At 36.2% G+C, this 20,207-nt stretch overlaps 10 non-coding genes across 10 annotated transcripts; all 10 read right to left on the reverse strand.

Annotated features, from left to right (window-relative positions):
* Nucleotides 1–1,358: 1,358 nt before the first annotated feature.
* Nucleotides 1,359–1,430, reverse strand: TRNAQ-UUG (transfer RNA glutamine (anticodon UUG)). Its single transcript has one exon. It is a non-coding gene; the product is annotated as a tRNA-Gln (tRNA).
* Nucleotides 1,431–3,427: 1,997 nt separating this feature from the next.
* On the reverse strand, nt 3,428–3,499 carry TRNAQ-UUG (transfer RNA glutamine (anticodon UUG)). The gene has a single exon. It is a non-coding gene; the product is annotated as a tRNA-Gln (tRNA).
* A 1,997-nt stretch (nt 3,500–5,496) lies between these two features.
* Nucleotides 5,497–5,568, reverse strand: TRNAQ-UUG (transfer RNA glutamine (anticodon UUG)). Its single transcript has one exon. It is a non-coding gene; the product is annotated as a tRNA-Gln (tRNA).
* Nucleotides 5,569–7,565: 1,997 nt separating this feature from the next.
* TRNAQ-UUG (transfer RNA glutamine (anticodon UUG)) lies at nt 7,566–7,637 on the reverse strand. The gene has a single exon. It is a non-coding gene; the product is annotated as a tRNA-Gln (tRNA).
* A 1,997-nt stretch (nt 7,638–9,634) lies between these two features.
* Nucleotides 9,635–9,706, reverse strand: TRNAQ-UUG (transfer RNA glutamine (anticodon UUG)). The gene has a single exon. It is a non-coding gene; the product is annotated as a tRNA-Gln (tRNA).
* Nucleotides 9,707–11,703: 1,997 nt separating this feature from the next.
* Nucleotides 11,704–11,775, reverse strand: TRNAQ-UUG (transfer RNA glutamine (anticodon UUG)). The gene has a single exon. It is a non-coding gene; the product is annotated as a tRNA-Gln (tRNA).
* A 1,997-nt stretch (nt 11,776–13,772) lies between these two features.
* TRNAQ-UUG (transfer RNA glutamine (anticodon UUG)) lies at nt 13,773–13,844 on the reverse strand. The gene has a single exon. It is a non-coding gene; the product is annotated as a tRNA-Gln (tRNA).
* Nucleotides 13,845–15,841: 1,997 nt separating this feature from the next.
* TRNAQ-UUG (transfer RNA glutamine (anticodon UUG)) lies at nt 15,842–15,913 on the reverse strand. The gene has a single exon. It is a non-coding gene; the product is annotated as a tRNA-Gln (tRNA).
* A 1,997-nt stretch (nt 15,914–17,910) lies between these two features.
* Nucleotides 17,911–17,982, reverse strand: TRNAQ-UUG (transfer RNA glutamine (anticodon UUG)). Its single transcript has one exon. It is a non-coding gene; the product is annotated as a tRNA-Gln (tRNA).
* A 1,997-nt stretch (nt 17,983–19,979) lies between these two features.
* On the reverse strand, nt 19,980–20,051 carry TRNAQ-UUG (transfer RNA glutamine (anticodon UUG)). Its single transcript has one exon. It is a non-coding gene; the product is annotated as a tRNA-Gln (tRNA).
* Nucleotides 20,052–20,207: the final 156 nt, after the last annotated feature.

Consider the following 20,207-nt stretch of genomic DNA (forward strand, 5'->3'; position numbering starts at 1 on the left):
AAATGTCTTTGGCATTCCATTCCTTATTGAAGTGTTTATCATTACTCTTCACAATCACTGTAGGAGGAAACTCTAGCTCACCATCTATGTGTGATATTATTACTGAAAAAGCAGCATGTATTTACATTTTTCCGCTGGATTATCTTGACATCCTGTTGCATAAGCAGTGTCTGTATAACAGATCCCATACCCATATAGTAATGTCAATGTGTTGGAAAGCTGTGTGTGGTCAACTTCACAGACAATCCTCTTTTGGACAAGTCTTGTAACAAATTTAGGAGCCTAATCTCCTGGGGCTCTCAGCTATCTGAAGCAGAGTGCCAATAGGATGTGATCAGGCTGATAGGTTCCTTGGGGAGAGTAAGGCTGCCCATAAGTCTCCCTTATTGCTCAAAAGAATGCTTTGATTGAGGTTCTTAAAGTGGAATGTATGGACTTGTTAGCCCTGTACTTCAAGCTCACAGCAATTGGTTCCAGGATTCAGGTAATAGGAGTAAAACCATCATCGGAAACAAAGTAAGAAACTGCACAGTAATCAAGAAGTGGACATCCACTCTAAAAGACTGTCCCGTGATTAAAAATATCCCAAACTAATAACCAGATTGCTAAGGAATAGAAGCCATTTGGTTTCAACAACATGTGAAATCAGACTGAAGTGCTTGAAAGCCAGAATGCTAGCCAATTCACCACAAATTCCCACACCCAAGCTCATGCAGAAATGTTTTCATAAGGTTTTCAGTTTAGTATCTTGTTTTAGCTACCTTTTATATGAAATATACTGCAGCAGTAAATTCTTCTGCTGTGCATTAAATCTGTTTTATATACTGTTAACATGGTGTTTATCCTTTATTGAAATAATGGCTGAATAATATACAGTGTTTTACAAATAACAATTTATCTATTCTCATTAATCCCTGTCCCAGTGAGGTGTCAAGTCTAAATTCTCTAATACACATGCATACTGGGCTCAATTTTATCACTTGCCAATTAGCATATTGGTATGTTTTTTGGACTGGATTTGGGCAGGGGCACTTAAGGAGAAGCTTTCCTTGCACAATAAGGAATTTCAAACTCCACAATAGTGGATTATGGTCTGGGTTTCAATTGGATCCATGTGAGGCAGCAGTGCTAACTACTTTGCACCGTACCAACCATCTCAGTACACATGTATGGTATTGCATGGAGACTCTCTGTTTTGTTTTATTTCATATCTTACCGCATGAATAATTTAGCTGATTATTCAGACAATACTGTTTTGTGCCTCTTGTATTTGTTTTCTTTTGTCTCTGCTAGCTAGAGTTACATATATTGAATTGTGTTCACATTTCATATGACATCTTTAAGAAAAAACAAAAGCAAGGTTCCACTGAGATTTGAACTCAGATCGCTGGATTCAAAGTCCAAAGTGCTAACCATTACACCATAGAACCAACTGTAGAAATGGCAATTTGAGTATTCTTTTAGGAATGCAATACCAGTGTTTGCCAATAGGGCTGTATCTTCTTATTGGAATAATTTGTTTTCATCTGCTTCATTATGGTGTTATACTATTGCGTACACAGATTGGATGAACATTTCAATTTCTCTTAAAATAAAATACATCTTACCTTTTCATTTTTATTATGTTGAACAAAGTTAAAAGTACAAAAAATCCAGATTACAATGTTAGGAAATCCATTTGAAATATTATTACCAGATAGAAACAACCTAAATTGTATTTCCCTTTGCTGCTTGTCCAAATACAAATGGTTAGATTACTATGACTTGTATGGTTTCTCTGTATACCGTGCAGACTATGATAGCAATAAGCAGCATCAAAATAGTTTTTGCCAAAGTGATCAATGGATTTCGATTTTGAATAATGCTCAAGCTCCATTTCCCTTCCAGTGAATGTAGCCTAGGACAACTGAGACCCCTAAAATTGCAATTGTGGCATTGAATGCACAGGTTCGTTATCTATTAATTGAAGCACTGGGAGTTTTCTATATAAGGTCTTTTCCAGTATATTTGTGCACCATGACTAAAATCTACTACTACAATACATTTAAAATATATCCCTGTCTGTCCCAAAATGTCTTTGGCATTCCATTCCTTATTGAAGTGTTTATCATTACTCTTCACAATCACTGTAGGAGGAAACTCTAGCTCACCATCTATGTGTGATATTATTACTGAAAAAGCAGCATGTATTTACATTTTTCCACTGGATTATTTTGACATCCTGTTGCATAAGCAGTGTCTGTATAACAGATCCCATACCCATATAGTAATGTCAATGTGTTGGAAAGCTGTGTGTGGTCAACTTCACAGACAATCCTCTTTTGGACAAGTCTTGTAGCAAATTTAGGAGCCTAATCTCCTGGGGTTCTCAGCTATCTGAAGCAGAGTGCCAATAGGATGTGATCAGGCTGATAGGTTCCTTGGGGAGAGTAAGGCTGCCCATAAGTCTCCCTTATTGCTCAAAAGAATGCTTTGATTGAGGTTCTTAAAGTGGAATGTATGGACTTGTTAGCAATGTACTTCAAGCTCACAGCAATTGGTTCCAGGATTCAGGTAATAGGAGTAAAACCATCATCGGAAACAAAGTAAGAAACTGCACAGTAATCAAGAAGTGGACATCCACTCTAAAAGACTGTCCCGTGATTAAAAATATCCCAAACTAATAACCAGATTGCTAAGGAATAGAAGCCATTTGGTTTCAACAACATGTGAAATCAGACTGAAGTGCTTGAAAGCCAGAATGCTAGCCAATTCACCACAAATTCCCACACCCAAGCTCATGCAGAAATGTTTTCATAAGGTTTTCAGTTTAGTATCTTGTTTTAGCTACCTTTTATATGAAATATACTGCAGCAGTAAATTCTTCTGCTGTGCATTAAATCTGTTTTATATACTGTTAACATGGTGTTTATCCTTTATTGAAATAATGGCTGAATAATATACAGTGTTTTACAAATAACAATTTATCTATTCTCATTAATCCCTGTCCCAGTGAGGTGTCAAGTCTAAATTCTCTAATACACATGCATACTGGGCTCAATTTTATCACTTGCCAATTAGCATATTGGTATGTTTTTTGGACTGGATTTGGGCAGGGGCACTTAAGGAGAAGCTTTCCTTGCACAATAAGGAATTTCAAACTCCACAATAGTGGATTATGGTCTGGGTTTCAATTGGATCCATGTGAGGCAGCAGTGCTAACTACTTTGCACCGTACCAACCATCTCAGTACACATGTATGGTATTGCATGGAGACTCTCTGTTTTGTTTTATTTCATATCTTACCGCATGAATAATTTAGCTGATTATTCAGACAATACTGTTTTGTGCCTCTTGTATTTGTTTTATTTTGTCTCTGCTAGCTAGAGTTACATATATTGAATTGTGTTCACATTTCATATGACATCTTTAAGAAAAAACAAAAGCAAGGTTCCACTGAGATTTGAACTCAGATCGCTGGATTCAAAGTCCAAAGTGCTAACCATTACACCATGGAACCAACTGTAGAAATTGCAATTTGAGTATTCTTTTAGGACTGCAATACCAGTGTTTGCCAATAGGGCTGCATCTTCTTATTGTAATAATTTGTTTTCATCTGCTTCTTTATGGTGTTATACTATTGCGTACACAGATTGGATGAACATTTCAATTTCTCTTAACATAAAATACATCTTACCTTTTCATTTTTATTATGTTGAACAAAGTTAAAAGTACAAAAAATCCAGATTACAATGTTAGGAAATCCATTTGAAATGTTATTACCAGATAGAAACAACCTAAATTGTATCTCCCTTTGCTGCTTGTCCAAATACAAATGGTTAGATTACTATGACTTGTATGGTTTCTCTGTATACCGTGCAGACTATGATAGCAATAAGCAGCATCAAAATAGTTTTTGCCAAAGTGATCAATGGATTTCGATTTTGAATAATGCTCAAGCTCCATTTCCCTTCCAGTGAATGTAGCCTAGGACAACTGAGACCCCTAAAATTGCAATTGTGGCATTGAATGCACAGGTTCGTTATCTATTAATTGAAGCACTGGGAGTTTTCTATATAAGGTCTTTTCCAGTATATTTGTGCACCATGACTAAAATCTACTACTACAATACATTTAAAATATATCCCTGTCTGTCCCAAAATGTCTTTGGCATTCCATTCCTTATTGAAGTGTTTATCATTACTCTTCACAATCACTGTAGGAGGAAACTCTAGCTCACCATCTATGTGTGATATTATTACTGAAAAAGCAGCATGTATTTACATTTTTCCGCTGGATTATCTTGACATCCTGTTGCATAAGCAGTGTCTGTATAACAGATCCCATACCCATATAGTAATGTCAATGTGTTGGAAAGCTGTGTGTGGTCAACTTCACAGACAATCCTCTTTTGGACAAGTCTTGTAACAAATTTAGGAGCCTAATCTCCTGGGGCTCTCAGCTATCTGAAGCAGAGTGCCAATAGGATGTGATCAGGCTGATAGGTTCCTTGGGGAGAGTAAGGCTGCCCATAAGTCTCCCTTATTGCTCAAAAGAATGCTTTGATTGAGGTTCTTAAAGTGGAATGTATGGACTTGTTAGCCCTGTACTTCAAGCTCACAGCAATTGGTTCCAGGATTCAGGTAATAGGAGTAAAACCATCATCGGAAACAAAGTAAGAAACTGCACAGTAATCAAGAAGTGGACATCCACTCTAAAAGACTGTCCCGTGATTAAAAATATCCCAAACTAATAACCAGATTGCTAAGGAATAGAAGCCATTTGGTTTCAACAACATGTGAAATCAGACTGAAGTGCTTGAAAGCCAGAATGCTAGCCAATTCACCACAAATTCCCACACCCAAGCTCATGCAGAAATGTTTTCATAAGGTTTTCAGTTTAGTATCTTGTTTTAGCTACCTTTTATATGAAATATACTGCAGCAGTAAATTCTTCTGCTGTGCATTAAATCTGTTTTATATACTGTTAACATGGTGTTTATCCTTTATTGAAATAATGGCTGAATAATATACAGTGTTTTACAAATAACAATTTATCTATTCTCATTAATCCCTGTCCCAGTGAGGTGTCAAGTCTAAATTCTCTAATACACATGCATACTGTGCTCAATTTTATCACTTGCCAATTAGCATATTGGTATGTTTTTTGGACTGGATTTGGGCAGGGGCACTTAAGGAGAAGCTTTCCTTGCACAATAAGGAATTTCAAACTCCACAATAGTGGATTATGGTCTGGGTTTCAATTGGATCCATGTGAGGCAGCAGTGCTAACTACTTTGCACCGTACCAACCATCTCAGTACACATGTATGGTATTGCATGGAGACTCTCTGTTTTGTTTTATTTCATATCTTACCGCATGAATAATTTAGCTGATTATTCAGACAATACTGTTTTGTGCCTCTTGTATTTGTTTTCTTTTGTCTCTGCTAGCTAGAGTTACATATATTGAATTGTGTTCACATTTCATATGACATCTTTAAGAAAAAACAAAAGCAAGGTTCCACTGAGATTTGAACTTAGATCGCTGGATTCAAAGTCCAAAGTGCTAACCATTACACCATAGAACCAACTGTAGAAATGGCAATTTGAGTATTCTTTTAGGAATGCAATACCAGTGTTTGCCAATAGGGCTGTATCTTCTTATTGGAATAATTTGTTTTCATCTGCTTCATTATGGTGTTATACTATTGCGTACACAGATTGGATGAACATTTCAATTTCTCTTAAAATAAAATACATCTTACCTTTTCATTTTTATTATGTTGAACAAAGTTAAAAGTACAAAAAATCCAGATTACAATGTTAGGAAATCCATTTGAAATATTATTACCAGATAGAAACAACCTAAATTGTATTTCCCTTTGCTGCTTGTCCAAATACAAATGGTTAGATTACTATGACTTGTATGGTTTCTCTGTATACCGTGCAGACTATGATAGCAATAAGCAGCATCAAAATAGTTTTTGCCAAAGTGATCAATGGATTTCGATTTTGAATAATGCTCAAGCTCCATTTCCCTTCCAGTGAATGTAGCCTAGGACAACTGAGACCCCTAAAATTGCAATTGTGGCATTGAATGCACAGGTTCGTTATCTATTAATTGAAGCACTGGGAGTTTTCTATATAAGGTCTTTTCCAGTATATTTGTGCACCATGACTAAAATCTACTACTACAATACATTTAAAATATATCCCTGTCTGTCCCAAAATGTCTTTGGCATTCCATTCCTTATTGAAGTGTTTATCATTACTCTTCACAATCACTGTAGGAGGAAACTCTAGCTCACCATCTATGTGTGATATTATTACTGAAAAAGCAGCATGTATTTACATTTTTCCACTGGATTATTTTGACATCCTGTTGCATAAGCAGTGTCTGTATAACAGATCCCATACCCATATAGTAATGTCAATGTGTTGGAAAGCTGTGTGTGGTCAACTTCACAGACAATCCTCTTTTGGACAAGTCTTGTAGCAAATTTAGGAGCCTAATCTCCTGGGGTTCTCAGCTATCTGAAGCAGAGTGCCAATAGGATGTGATCAGGCTGATAGGTTCCTTGGGGAGAGTAAGGCTGCCCATAAGTCTCCCTTATTGCTCAAAAGAATGCTTTGATTGAGGTTCTTAAAGTGGAATGTATGGACTTGTTAGCAATGTACTTCAAGCTCACAGCAATTGGTTCCAGGATTCAGGTAATAGGAGTAAAACCATCATCGGAAACAAAGTAAGAAACTGCACAGTAATCAAGAAGTGGACATCCACTCTAAAAGACTGTCCCGTGATTAAAAATATCCCAAACTAATAACCAGATTGCTAAGGAATAGAAGCCATTTGGTTTCAACAACATGTGAAATCAGACTGAAGTGCTTGAAAGCCAGAATGCTAGCCAATTCACCACAAATTCCCACACCCAAGCTCATGCAGAAATGTTTTCATAAGGTTTTCAGTTTAGTATCTTGTTTTAGCTACCTTTTATATGAAATATACTGCAGCAGTAAATTCTTCTGCTGTGCATTAAATCTGTTTTATATACTGTTAACATGGTGTTTATCCTTTATTGAAATAATGGCTGAATAATATACAGTGTTTTACAAATAACAATTTATCTATTCTCATTAATCCCTGTCCCAGTGAGGTGTCAAGTCTAAATTCTCTAATACACATGCATACTGGGCTCAATTTTATCACTTGCCAATTAGCATATTGGTATGTTTTTTGGACTGGATTTGGGCAGGGGCACTTAAGGAGAAGCTTTCCTTGCACAATAAGGAATTTCAAACTCCACAATAGTGGATTATGGTCTGGGTTTCAATTGGATCCATGTGAGGCAGCAGTGCTAACTACTTTGCACCGTACCAACCATCTCAGTACACATGTATGGTATTGCATGGAGACTCTCTGTTTTGTTTTATTTCATATCTTACCGCATGAATAATTTAGCTGATTATTCAGACAATACTGTTTTGTGCCTCTTGTATTTGTTTTCTTTTGTCTCTGCTAGCTAGAGTTACATATATTGAATTGTGTTCACATTTCATATGACATCTTTAAGAAAAAACAAAAGCAAGGTTCCACTGAGATTTGAACTCAGATCGCTGGATTCAAAGTCCAAAGTGCTAACCATTACACCATGGAACGAACTGTAGAAATTGCAATTTGAGTATTCTTTTAGGACTGCAATACCAGTGTTTGCCAATAGGGCTGCATCTTCTTATTGTAATAATTTGTTTTCATCTGCTTCTTTATGGTGTTATACTATTGCGTACACAGATTGGATGAACATTTCAATTTCTCTTAACATAAAATACATCTTACCTTTTCATTTTTATTATGTTGAACAAAGTTAAAAGTACAAAAAATCCAGATTACAATGTTAGGAAATCCATTTGAAATGTTATTACCAGATAGAAACAACCTAAATTGTATCTCCCTTTGCTGCTTGTCCAAATACAAATGGTTAGATTACTATGACTTGTATGGTTTCTCTGTATACCGTGCAGACTATGATAGCAATAAGCAGCATCAAAATAGTTTTTGCCAAAGTGATCAATGGATTTCGATTTTGAATAATGCTCAAGCTCCATTTCCCTTCCAGTGAATGTAGCCTAGGACAACTGAGACCCCTAAAATTGCAATTGTGGCATTGAATGCACAGGTTCGTTATCTATTAATTGAAGCACTGGGAGTTTTCTATATAAGGTCTTTTCCAGTATATTTGTGCACCATGACTAAAATCTACTACTACAATACATTTAAAATATATCCCTGTCTGTCCCAAAATGTCTTTGGCATTCCATTCCTTATTGAAGTGTTTATCATTACTCTTCACAATCACTGTAGGAGGAAACTCTAGCTCACCATCTATGTGTGATATTATTACTGAAAAAGCAGCATGTATTTACATTTTTCCGCTGGATTATCTTGACATCCTGTTGCATAAGCAGTGTCTGTATAACAGATCCCATACCCATATAGTAATGTCAATGTGTTGGAAAGCTGTGTGTGGTCAACTTCACAGACAATCCTCTTTTGGACAAGTCTTGTAACAAATTTAGGAGCCTAATCTCCTGGGGCTCTCAGCTATCTGAAGCAGAGTGCAAATAGGATGTGATCAGGCTGATAGGTTCCTTGGGGAGAGTAAGGCTGCCCATAAGTCTCCCTTATTGCTCAAAAGAATGCTTTGATTGAGGTTCTTAAAGTGGAATGTATGGACTTGTTAGCCCTGTACTTCAAGCTCACAGCAATTGGTTCCAGGATTCAGGTAATAGGAGTAAAACCATCATCGGAAACAAAGTAAGAAACTGCACAGTAATCAAGAAGTGGACATCCACTCTAAAAGACTGTCCCGTGATTAAAAATATCCCAAACTAATAACCAGATTGCTAAGGAATAGAAGCCATTTGGTTTCAACAACATGTGAAATCAGACTGAAGTGCTTGAAAGCCAGAATGCTAGCCAATTCACCACAAATTCCCACACCCAAGCTCATGCAGAAATGTTTTCATAAGGTTTTCAGTTTAGTATCTTGTTTTAGCTACCTTTTATATGAAATATACTGCAGCAGTAAATTCTTCTGCTGTGCATTAAATCTGTTTTATATACTGTTAACATGGTGTTTATCCTTTATTGAAATAATGGCTGAATAATATACAGTGTTTTACAAATAACAATTTATCTATTCTCATTAATCCCTGTCCCAGTGAGGTGTCAAGTCTAAATTCTCTAATACACATGCATACTGGGCTCAATTTTATCACTTGCCAATTAGCATATTGGTATGTTTTTTGGACTGGATTTGGGCAGGGGCACTTAAGGAGAAGCTTTCCTTGCACAATAAGGAATTTCAAACTCCACAATAGTGGATTATGGTCTGGGTTTCAATTGGATCCATGTGAGGCAGCAGTGCTAACTACTTTGCACCGTACCAACCATCTCAGTACACATGTATGGTATTGCATGGAGACTCTCTGTTTTGTTTTATTTCATATCTTACCGCATGAATAATTTAGCTGATTATTCAGACAATACTGTTTTGTGCCTCTTGTATTTGTTTTCTTTTGTCTCTGCTAGCTAGAGTTACATATATTGAATTGTGTTCACATTTCATATGACATCTTTAAGAAAAAACAAAAGCAAGGTTCCACTGAGATTTGAACTCAGATCGCTGGATTCAAAGTCCAAAGTGCTAACCATTACACCATAGAACCAACTGTAGAAATGGCAATTTGAGTATTCTTTTAGGAATGCAATACCAGTGTTTGCCAATAGGGCTGTATCTTCTTATTGGAATAATTTGTTTTCATCTGCTTCATTATGGTGTTATACTATTGCGTACACAGATTGGATGAACATTTCAATTTCTCTTAAAATAAAATACATCTTACCTTTTCATTTTTATTATGTTGAACAAAGTTAAAAGTACAAAAAATCCAGATTACAATGTTAGGAAATCCATTTGAAATATTATTACCAGATAGAAACAACCTAAATTGTATTTCCCTTTGCTGCTTGTCCAAATACAAATGGTTAGATTACTATGACTTGTATGGTTTCTCTGTATACCGTGCAGACTATGATAGCAATAAGCAGCATCAAAATAGTTTTTGCCAAAGTGATCAATGGATTTCGATTTTGAATAATGCTCAAGCTCCATTTCCCTTCCAGTGAATGTAGCCTAGGACAACTGAGACCCCTAAAATTGCAATTGTGGCATTGAATGCACAGGTTCGTTATCTATTAATTGAAGCACTGGGAGTTTTCTATATAAGGTCTTTTCCAGTATATTTGTGCACCATGACTAAAATCTACTACTACAATACATTTAAAATATATCCCTGTCTGTCCCAAAATGTCTTTGGCATTCCATTCCTTATTGAAGTGTTTATCATTACTCTTCACAATCACTGTAGGAGGAAACTCTAGCTCACCATCTATGTGTGATATTATTACTGAAAAAGCAGCATGTATTTACATTTTTCCACTGGATTATTTTGACATCCTGTTGCATAAGCAGTGTCTGTATAACAGATCCCATACCCATATAGTAATGTCAATGTGTTGGAAAGCTGTGTGTGGTCAACTTCACAGACAATCCTCTTTTGGACAAGTCTTGTAGCAAATTTAGGAGCCTAATCTCCTGGGGTTCTCAGCTATCTGAAGCAGAGTGCCAATAGGATGTGATCAGGCTGATAGGTTCCTTGGGGAGAGTAAGGCTGCCCATAAGTCTCCCTTATTGCTCAAAAGAATGCTTTGATTGAGGTTCTTAAAGTGGAATGTATGGACTTGTTAGCAATGTACTTCAAGCTCACAGCAATTGGTTCCAGGATTCAGGTAATAGGAGTAAAACCATCATCGGAAACAAAGTAAGAAACTGCACAGTAATCAAGAAGTGGACATCCACTCTAAAAGACTGTCCCGTGATTAAAAATATCCCAAACTAATAACCAGATTGCTAAGGAATAGAAGCCATTTGGTTTCAACAACATGTGAAATCAGACTGAAGTGCTTGAAAGCCAGAATGCTAGCCAATTCACCACAAATTCCCACACCCAAGCTCATGCAGAAATGTTTTCATAAGGTTTTCAGTTTAGTATCTTGTTTTAGCTACCTTTTATATGAAATATACTGCAGCAGTAAATTCTTCTGCTGTGCATTAAATCTGTTTTATATACTGTTAACATGGTGTTTATCCTTTATTGAAATAATGGCTGAATAATATACAGTGTTTTACAAATAACAATTTATCTATTCTCATTAATCCCTGTCCCAGTGAGGTGTCAAGTCTAAATTCTCTAATACACATGCATACTGGGCTCAATTTTATCACTTGCCAATTAGCATATTGGTATGTTTTTTGGACTGGATTTGGGCAGGGGCACTTAAGGAGAAGCTTTCCTTGCACAATAAGGAATTTCAAACTCCACAATAGTGGATTATGGTCTGGGTTTCAATTGGATCCATGTGAGGCAGCAGTGCTAACTACTTTGCACCGTACCAACCATCTCAGTACACATGTATGGTATTGCATGGAGACTCTCTGTTTTGTTTTATTTCATATCTTACCGCATGAATAATTTAGCTGATTATTCAGACAATACTGTTTTGTGCCTCTTGTATTTGTTTTATTTTGTCTCTGCTAGCTAGAGTTACATATATTGAATTGTGTTCACATTTCATATGACATCTTTAAGAAAAAACAAAAGCAAGGTTCCACTGAGATTTGAACTCAGATCGCTGGATTCAAAGTCCAAAGTGCTAACCATTACACCATGGAACCAACTGTAGAAATTGCAATTTGAGTATTCTTTTAGGACTGCAATACCAGTGTTTGCCAATAGGGCTGCATCTTCTTATTGTAATAATTTGTTTTCATCTGCTTCTTTATGGTGTTATACTATTGCGTACACAGATTGGATGAACATTTCAATTTCTCTTAACATAAAATACATCTTACCTTTTCATTTTTATTATGTTGAACAAAGTTAAAAGTACAAAAAATCCAGATTACAATGTTAGGAAATCCATTTGAAATGTTATTACCAGATAGAAACAACCTAAATTGTATCTCCCTTTGCTGCTTGTCCAAATACAAATGGTTAGATTACTATGACTTGTATGGTTTCTCTGTATACCGTGCAGACTATGATAGCAATAAGCAGCATCAAAATAGTTTTTGCCAAAGTGATCAATGGATTTCGATTTTGAATAATGCTCAAGCTCCATTTCCCTTCCAGTGAATGTAGCCTAGGACAACTGAGACCCCTAAAATTGCAATTGTGGCATTGAATGCACAGGTTCGTTATCTATTAATTGAAGCACTGGGAGTTTTCTATATAAGGTCTTTTCCAGTATATTTGTGCACCATGACTAAAATCTACTACTACAATACATTTAAAATATATCCCTGTCTGTCCCAAAATGTCTTTGGCATTCCATTCCTTATTGAAGTGTTTATCATTACTCTTCACAATCACTGTAGGAGGAAACTCTAGCTCACCATCTATGTGTGATATTATTACTGAAAAAGCAGCATGTATTTACATTTTTCCACTGGATTATTTTGACATCCTGTTGCATAAGCAGTGTCTGTATAACAGATCCCATACCCATATAGTAATGTCAATGTGTTGGAAAGCTGTGTGTGGTCAACTTCACAGACAATCCTCTTTTGGACAAGTCTTGTAGCAAATTTAGGAGCCTAATCTCCTGGGGTTCTCAGCTATCTGAAGCAGAGTGCCAATAGGATGTGATCAGGCTGATAGGTTCCTTGGGGAGAGTAAGGCTGCCCATAAGTCTCCCTTATTGCTCAAAAGAATGCTTTGATTGAGGTTCTTAAAGTGGAATGTATGGACTTGTTAGCAATGTACTTCAAGCTCACAGCAATTGGTTCCAGGATTCAGGTAATAGGAGTAAAACCATCATCGGAAACAAAGTAAGAAACTGCACAGTAATCAAGAAGTGGACATCCACTCTAAAAGACTGTCCCGTGATTAAAAATATCCCAAACTAATAACCAGATTGCTAAGGAATAGAAGCCATTTGGTTTCAACAACATGTGAAATCAGACTGAAGTGCTTGAAAGCCAGAATGCTAGCCAATTCACCACAAATTCCCACACCCAAGCTCATGCAGAAATGTTTTCATAAGGTTTTCAGTTTAGTATCTTGTTTTAGCTACCTTTTATATGAAATATACTGCAGCAGTAAATTCTTCTGCTGTGCATTAAATCTGTTTTATATACTGTTAACATGGTGTTTATCCTTTATTGAAATAATGGCTGAATAATATACAGTGTTTTACAAATAACAATTTATCTATTCTCATTAATCCCTGTCCCAGTGAGGTGTCAAGTCTAAATTCTCTAATACACATGCATACTGGGCTCAATTTTATCACTTGCCAATTAGCATATTGGTATGTTTTTTGGACTGGATTTGGGCAGGGGCACTTAAGGAGAAGCTTTCCTTGCACAATAAGGAATTTCAAACTCCACAATAGTGGATTATGGTCTGGGTTTCAATTGGATCCATGTGAGGCAGCAGTGCTAACTACTTTGCACCGTACCAACCATCTCAGTACACATGTATGGTATTGCATGGAGACTCTCTGTTTTGTTTTATTTCATATCTTACCGCATGAATAATTTAGCTGATTATTCAGACAATACTGTTTTGTGCCTCTTGTATTTGTTTTATTTTGTCTCTGCTAGCTAGAGTTACATATATTGAATTGTGTTCACATTTCATATGACATCTTTAAGAAAAAACAAAAGCAAGGTTCCACTGAGATTTGAACTCAGATCGCTGGATTCAAAGTCCAAAGTGCTAACCATTACACCATGGAACCAACTGTAGAAATTGCAATTTGAGTATTCTTTTAGGACTGCAATACCAGTGTTTGCCAATAGGGCTGCATCTTCTTATTGTAATAATTTGTTTTCATCTGCTTCTTTATGGTGTTATACTATTGCGTACACAGATTGGATGAACATTTCAATTTCTCTTAACATAAAATACATCTTACCTTTTCATTTTTATTATGTTGAACAAAGTTAAAAGTACAAAAAATCCAGATTACAATGTTAGGAAATCCATTTGAAATGTTATTACCAGATAGAAACAACCTAAATTGTATCTCCCTTTGCTGCTTGTCCAAATACAAATGGTTAGATTACTATGACTTGTATGGTTTCTCTGTATACCGTGCAGACTATGATAGCAATAAGCAGCATCAAAATAGTTTTTGCCAAAGTGATCAATGGATTTCGATTTTGAATAATGCTCAAGCTCCATTTCCCTTCCAGTGAATGTAGCCTAGGACAACTGAGACCCCTAAAATTGCAATTGTGGCATTGAATGCACAGGTTCGTTATCTATTAATTGAAGCACTGGGAGTTTTCTATATAAGGTCTTTTCCAGTATATTTGTGCACCATGACTAAAATCTACTACTACAATACATTTAAAATATATCCCTGTCTGTCCCAAAATGTCTTTGGCATTCCATTCCTTATTGAAGTGTTTATCATTACTCTTCACAATCACTGTAGGAGGAAACTCTAGCTCACCATCTATGTGTGATATTATTACTGAAAAAGCAGCATGTATTTACATTTTTCCACTGGATTATTTTGACATCCTGTTGCATAAGCAGTGTCTGTATAACAGATCCCATACCCATATAGTAATGTCAATGTGTTGGAAAGCTGTGTGTGGTCAACTTCACAGACAATCCTCTTTTGGACAAGTCTTGTAGCAAATTTAGGAGCCTAATCTCCTGGGGTTCTCAGCTATCTGAAGCAGAGTGCCAATAGGATGTGATCAGGCTGATAGGTTCCTTGGGGAGAGTAAGGCTGCCCATAAGTCTCCCTTATTGCTCAAAAGAATGCTTTGATTGAGGTTCTTAAAGTGGAATGTATGGACTTGTTAGCAATGTACTTCCAGCTCACAGCAATTGGTTCCAGGATTCAGGTAATAGGAGTAAAACCATCATCGGAAACAAAGTAAGAAACTGCACAGTAATCAAGAAGTGGACATCCACTCTAAAAGACTGTCCCGTGATTAAAAATATCCCAAACTAATAACCAGATTGCTAAGGAACAGAAGCCATTTGGTTTCAACAACATGTGAAATCAGACTGAAGTGCTTGAAAGCCAGAATGCTAGCCAATTCACCACAAATTCCCACACCCAAGCTCATGCAGAAATGTTTTCATAAGGTTTTCAGTTTAGTATCTTGTTTTAGCTACCTTTTATATGAAATATACTGCAGCAGTAAATTCTTCTGCTGTGCATTAAATCTGTTTTATATACTGTTAACATGGTGTTTATCCTTTATTGAAATAATGGCTGAATAATATACAGTGTTTTACAAATAACAATTTATCTATTCTCATTAATCCCTGTCCCAGTGAGGTGTCAAGTCTAAATTCTCTAATACACATGCATACTGGGCTCAATTTTATCACTTGCCAATTAGCATATTGGTATGTTTTTTGGACTGGATTTGGGCAGGGGCACTTAAGGAGAAGCTTTCCTTGCACAATAAGGAATTTCAAACTCCACAATAGTGGATTATGGTCTGGGTTTCAATTGGATCCATGTGAGGCAGCAGTGCTAACTACTTTGCACCGTACCAACCATCTCAGTACACATGTATGGTATTGCATGGAGACTCTCTGTTTTGTTTTATTTCATATCTTACCGCATGAATAATTTAGCTGATTATTCAGACAATACTGTTTTGTGCCTCTTGTATTTGTTTTCTTTTGTCTCTGCTAGCTAGAGTTACATATATTGAATTGTGTTCACATTTCATATGACATCTTTAAGAAAAAACAAAAGCAAGGTTCCACTGAGATTTGAACTCAGATCGCTGGATTCAAAGTCCAAAGTGCTAACCATTACACCATAGAACCAACTGTAGAAATGGCAATTTGAGTATTCTTTTAGGAATGCAATACCAGTGTTTGCCAATAGGGCTGTATCTTCTTATTGGAATAATTTGTTTTCATCTGCTTCATTATGGTGTTATACTATTGCGTACACAGATTGGATGAACATTTCAATTTCTCTTAAAATAAAATACATCTTACCTTTTCATTTTTATTATGTTGAACAAAGTTAAAAGTACAAAAAATCCAGATTACAATGTTAGGAAATCCATTTGAAATATTATTACCAGATAGAAACAACCTAAATTGTATTTCCCTTTGCTGCTTGTCCAAATACAAATGGTTAGATTACTATGACTTGTATGGTTTCTCTGTATACCGTGCAGACTATGATAGCAATAAGCAGCATCAAAATAGTTTTTGCCAAAGTGATCAATGGATTTCGATTTTGAATAATGCTCAAGCTCCATTTCCCTTCCAGTGAATGTAGCCTAGGACAACTGAGACCCCTAAAATTGCAATTGTGGCATTGAATGCACAGGTTCGTTATCTATTAATTGAAGCACTGGGAGTTTTCTATATAAGGTCTTTTCCAGTATATTTGTGCACCATGACTAAAATCTACTACTACAATACATTTAAAATATATCCCTGTCTGTCCCAAAATGTCTTTGGCATTCCATTCCTTATTGAAGTGTTTATCATTACTCTTCACAATCACTGTAGGAGGAAACTCTAGCTCACCATCTATGTGTGATATTATTACTGAAAAAGCAGCATGTATTTACATTTTTCCACTGGATTATTTTGACATCCTGTTGCATAAGCAGTGTCTGTATAACAGATCCCATACCCATATAGTAATGTCAATGTGTTGGAAAGCTGTGTGTGGTCAACTTCACAGACAATCCTCTTTTGGACAAGTCTTGTAGCAAATTTAGGAGCCTAATCTCCTGGGGTTCTCAGCTATCTGAAGCAGAGTGCCAATAGGATGTGATCAGGCTGATAGGTTCCTTGGGGAGAGTAAGGCTGCCCATAAGTCTCCCTTATTGCTCAAAAGAATGCTTTGATTGAGGTTCTTAAAGTGGAATGTATGGACTTGTTAGCAATGTACTTCAAGCTCACAGCAATTGGTTCCAGGATTCAGGTAATAGGAGTAAAACCATCATCGGAAACAAAGTAAGAAACTGCACAGTAATCAAGAAGTGGACATCCACTCTAAAAGACTGTCCCGTGATTAAAAATATCCCAAACTAATAACCAGATTGCTAAGGAATAGAAGCCATTTGGTTTCAACAACATGTGAAATCAGACTGAAGTGCTTGAAAGCCAGAATGCTAGCCAATTCACCACAAATTCCCACACCCAAGCTCATGCAGAAATGTTTTCATAAGGTTTTCAGTTTAGTATCTTGTTTTAGCTACCTTTTATATGAAATATACTGCAGCAGTAAATTCTTCTGCTGTGCATTAAATCTGTTTTATATACTGTTAACATGGTGTTTATCCTTTATTGAAATAATGGCTGAATAATATACAGTGTTTTACAAATAACAATTTATCTATTCTCATTAATCCCTGTCCCAGTGAGGTGTCAAGTCTAAATTCTCTAATACACATGCATACTGGGCTCAATTTTATCACTTGCCAATTAGCATATTGGTATGTTTTTTGGACTGGATTTGGGCAGGGGCACTTAAGGAGAAGCTTTCCTTGCACAATAAGGAATTTCAAACTCCACAATAGTGGATTATGGTCTGGGTTTCAATTGGATCCATGTGAGGCAGCAGTGCTAACTACTTTGCACCGTACCAACCATCTCAGTACACATGTATGGTATTGCATGGAGACTCTCTGTTTTGTTTTATTTCATATCTTACCGCATGAATAATTTAGCTGATTATTCAGACAATACTGTTTTGTGCCTCTTGTATTTGTTTTCTTTTGTCTCTGCTAGCTAGAGTTACATATATTGAATTGTGTTCACATTTCATATGACATCTTTAAGAAAAAACAAAAGCAAGGTTCCACTGAGATTTGAACTCAGATCGCTGGATTCAAAGTCCAAAGTGCTAACCATTACACCATAGAACCAACTGTAGAAATGGCAATTTGAGTATTCTTTTAGGAATGCAATACCAGTGTTTGCCAATAGGGCTGTATCTTCTTATTGGAATAATTTGTTTTCATCTGCTTCATTATGGTGTTATACTATTGCGTACACAGATTGGATGAACATTTCAATTTCTCTTAAAATAAAATACATCTTACCTTTTCATTTTTATTATGTTGAACAAAGTTAAAAGTACAAAAAATCCAGATTACAATGTTAGGAAATCCATTTGAAATATTATTACCAGATAGAAACAACCTAAATTGTATTTCCCTTTGCTGCTTGTCCAAATACAAATGGTTAGATTACTATGACTTGTATGGTTTCTCTGTATACCGTGCAGACTATGATAGCAATAAGCAGCATCAAAATAGTTTTTGCCAAAGTGATCAATGGATTTCGATTTTGAATAATGCTCAAGCTCCATTTCCCTTCCAGTGAATGTAGCCTAGGACAACTGAGACCCCTAAAATTGCAATTGTGGCATTGAATGCACAGGTTCGTTATCTATTAATTGAAGCACTGGGAGTTTTCTATATAAGGTCTTTTCCAGTATATTTGTGCACCATGACTAAAATCTACTACTACAATACATTTAAAATATATCCCTGTCTGTCCCAAAATGTCTTTGGCATTCCATTCCTTATTGAAGTGTTTATCATTACTCTTCACAATCACTGTAGGAGGAAACTCTAGCTCACCATCTATGTGTGATATTATTACTGAAAAAGCAGCATGTATTTACATTTTTCCACTGGATTATTTTGACATCCTGTTGCATAAGCAGTGTCTGTATAACAGATCCCATACCCATATAGTAATGTCAATGTGTTGGAAAGCTGTGTGTGGTCAACTTCACAGACAATCCTCTTTTGGACAAGTCTTGTAGCAAATTTAGGAGCCTAATCTCCTGGGGTTCTCAGCTATCTGAAGCAGAGTGCCAATAGGATGTGATCAGGCTGATAGGTTCCTTGGGGAGAGTAAGGCTGCCCATAAGTCTCCCTTATTGCTCAAAAGAATGCTTTGATTGAGGTTCTTAAAGTGGAATGTATGGACTTGTTAGCAATGTACTTCAAGCTCACAGCAATTGGTTCCAGGATTCAGGTAATAGGAGTAAAACCATCATCGGAAACAAAGTAAGAAACTGCACAGTAATCAAGAAGTGGACATCCACTCTAAAAGACTGTCCCGTGATTAAAAATATCCCAAACTAATAACCAGATTGCTAAGGAATAGAAGCCATTTGGTTTCAACAACATGTGAAATCAGACTGAAGTGCTTGAAAGCCAGAATGCTAGCCAATTCACCACAAATTCCCACACCCAAGCTCATGCAGAAATGTTTTCATAAGGTTTTCAGTTTAGTATCTTGTTTTAGCTACCTTTTATATGAAATATACTGCAGCAGTAAATTCTTCTGCTGTGCATTAAATCTGTTTTATATACTGTTAACATGGTGTTTATCCTTTATTGAAATAATGGCTGAATAATATACAGTGTTTTACAAATAACAATTTATCTATTCTCATTAATCCCTGTCCCAGTGAGGTGTCAAGTCTAAATTCTCTAATACACATGCATACTGGGCTCAATTTTATCACTTGCCAATTAGCATATTGGTATGTTTTTTGGACTGTATTTGGTCAGGGGCACTTAAGGAGAAGCTTTCCTTGCACAATAAGGAATTTCAAACTCCACAATAGTGGATTATGGTCTGGGTTTCAATTGGATCCATGTGAGGCAGCAGTGCTAACTACTTTGCACCGTACCAACCATCTCAGCACACATGTATGGTATTGCATGGAGACTCTCTGTTTTGTTTTATTTCATATCTTACCGCATGAATAATTTAGCTGATTATTCAGACAATACTGTTTTGTGCCTCTTGTATTTGTTTTCTTTTGTCTCTGCTAGCTAGAGTTACATATATTGAATTGTGTTCACATTTCATATGACATCTTTAAGAAAAAACAAAAGCAAGGTTCCACTGAGATTTGAACTCAGATCGCTGGATTCAAAGTCCAAAGTGCTAACCATTACACCATAGAACCAACTGTAGAAATGGCAATTTGAGTATTCTTTTAGGAATGCAATACCAGTGTTTGCCAATAGGGCTGTATCTTCTTATTGGAATAATTTGTTTTCATCTGCTTCATTATGGTGTTATACTATTGCGTACACAGATTGGATGAACATTTCAATTTCTC

The sequence above is a fragment of the Mixophyes fleayi genome, chromosome 10 (assembly GCF_038048845.1).
Source record: "Mixophyes fleayi isolate aMixFle1 chromosome 10, aMixFle1.hap1, whole genome shotgun sequence".
Classification (NCBI taxonomy): Eukaryota; Metazoa; Chordata; class Amphibia; order Anura; family Limnodynastidae; genus Mixophyes; species Mixophyes fleayi.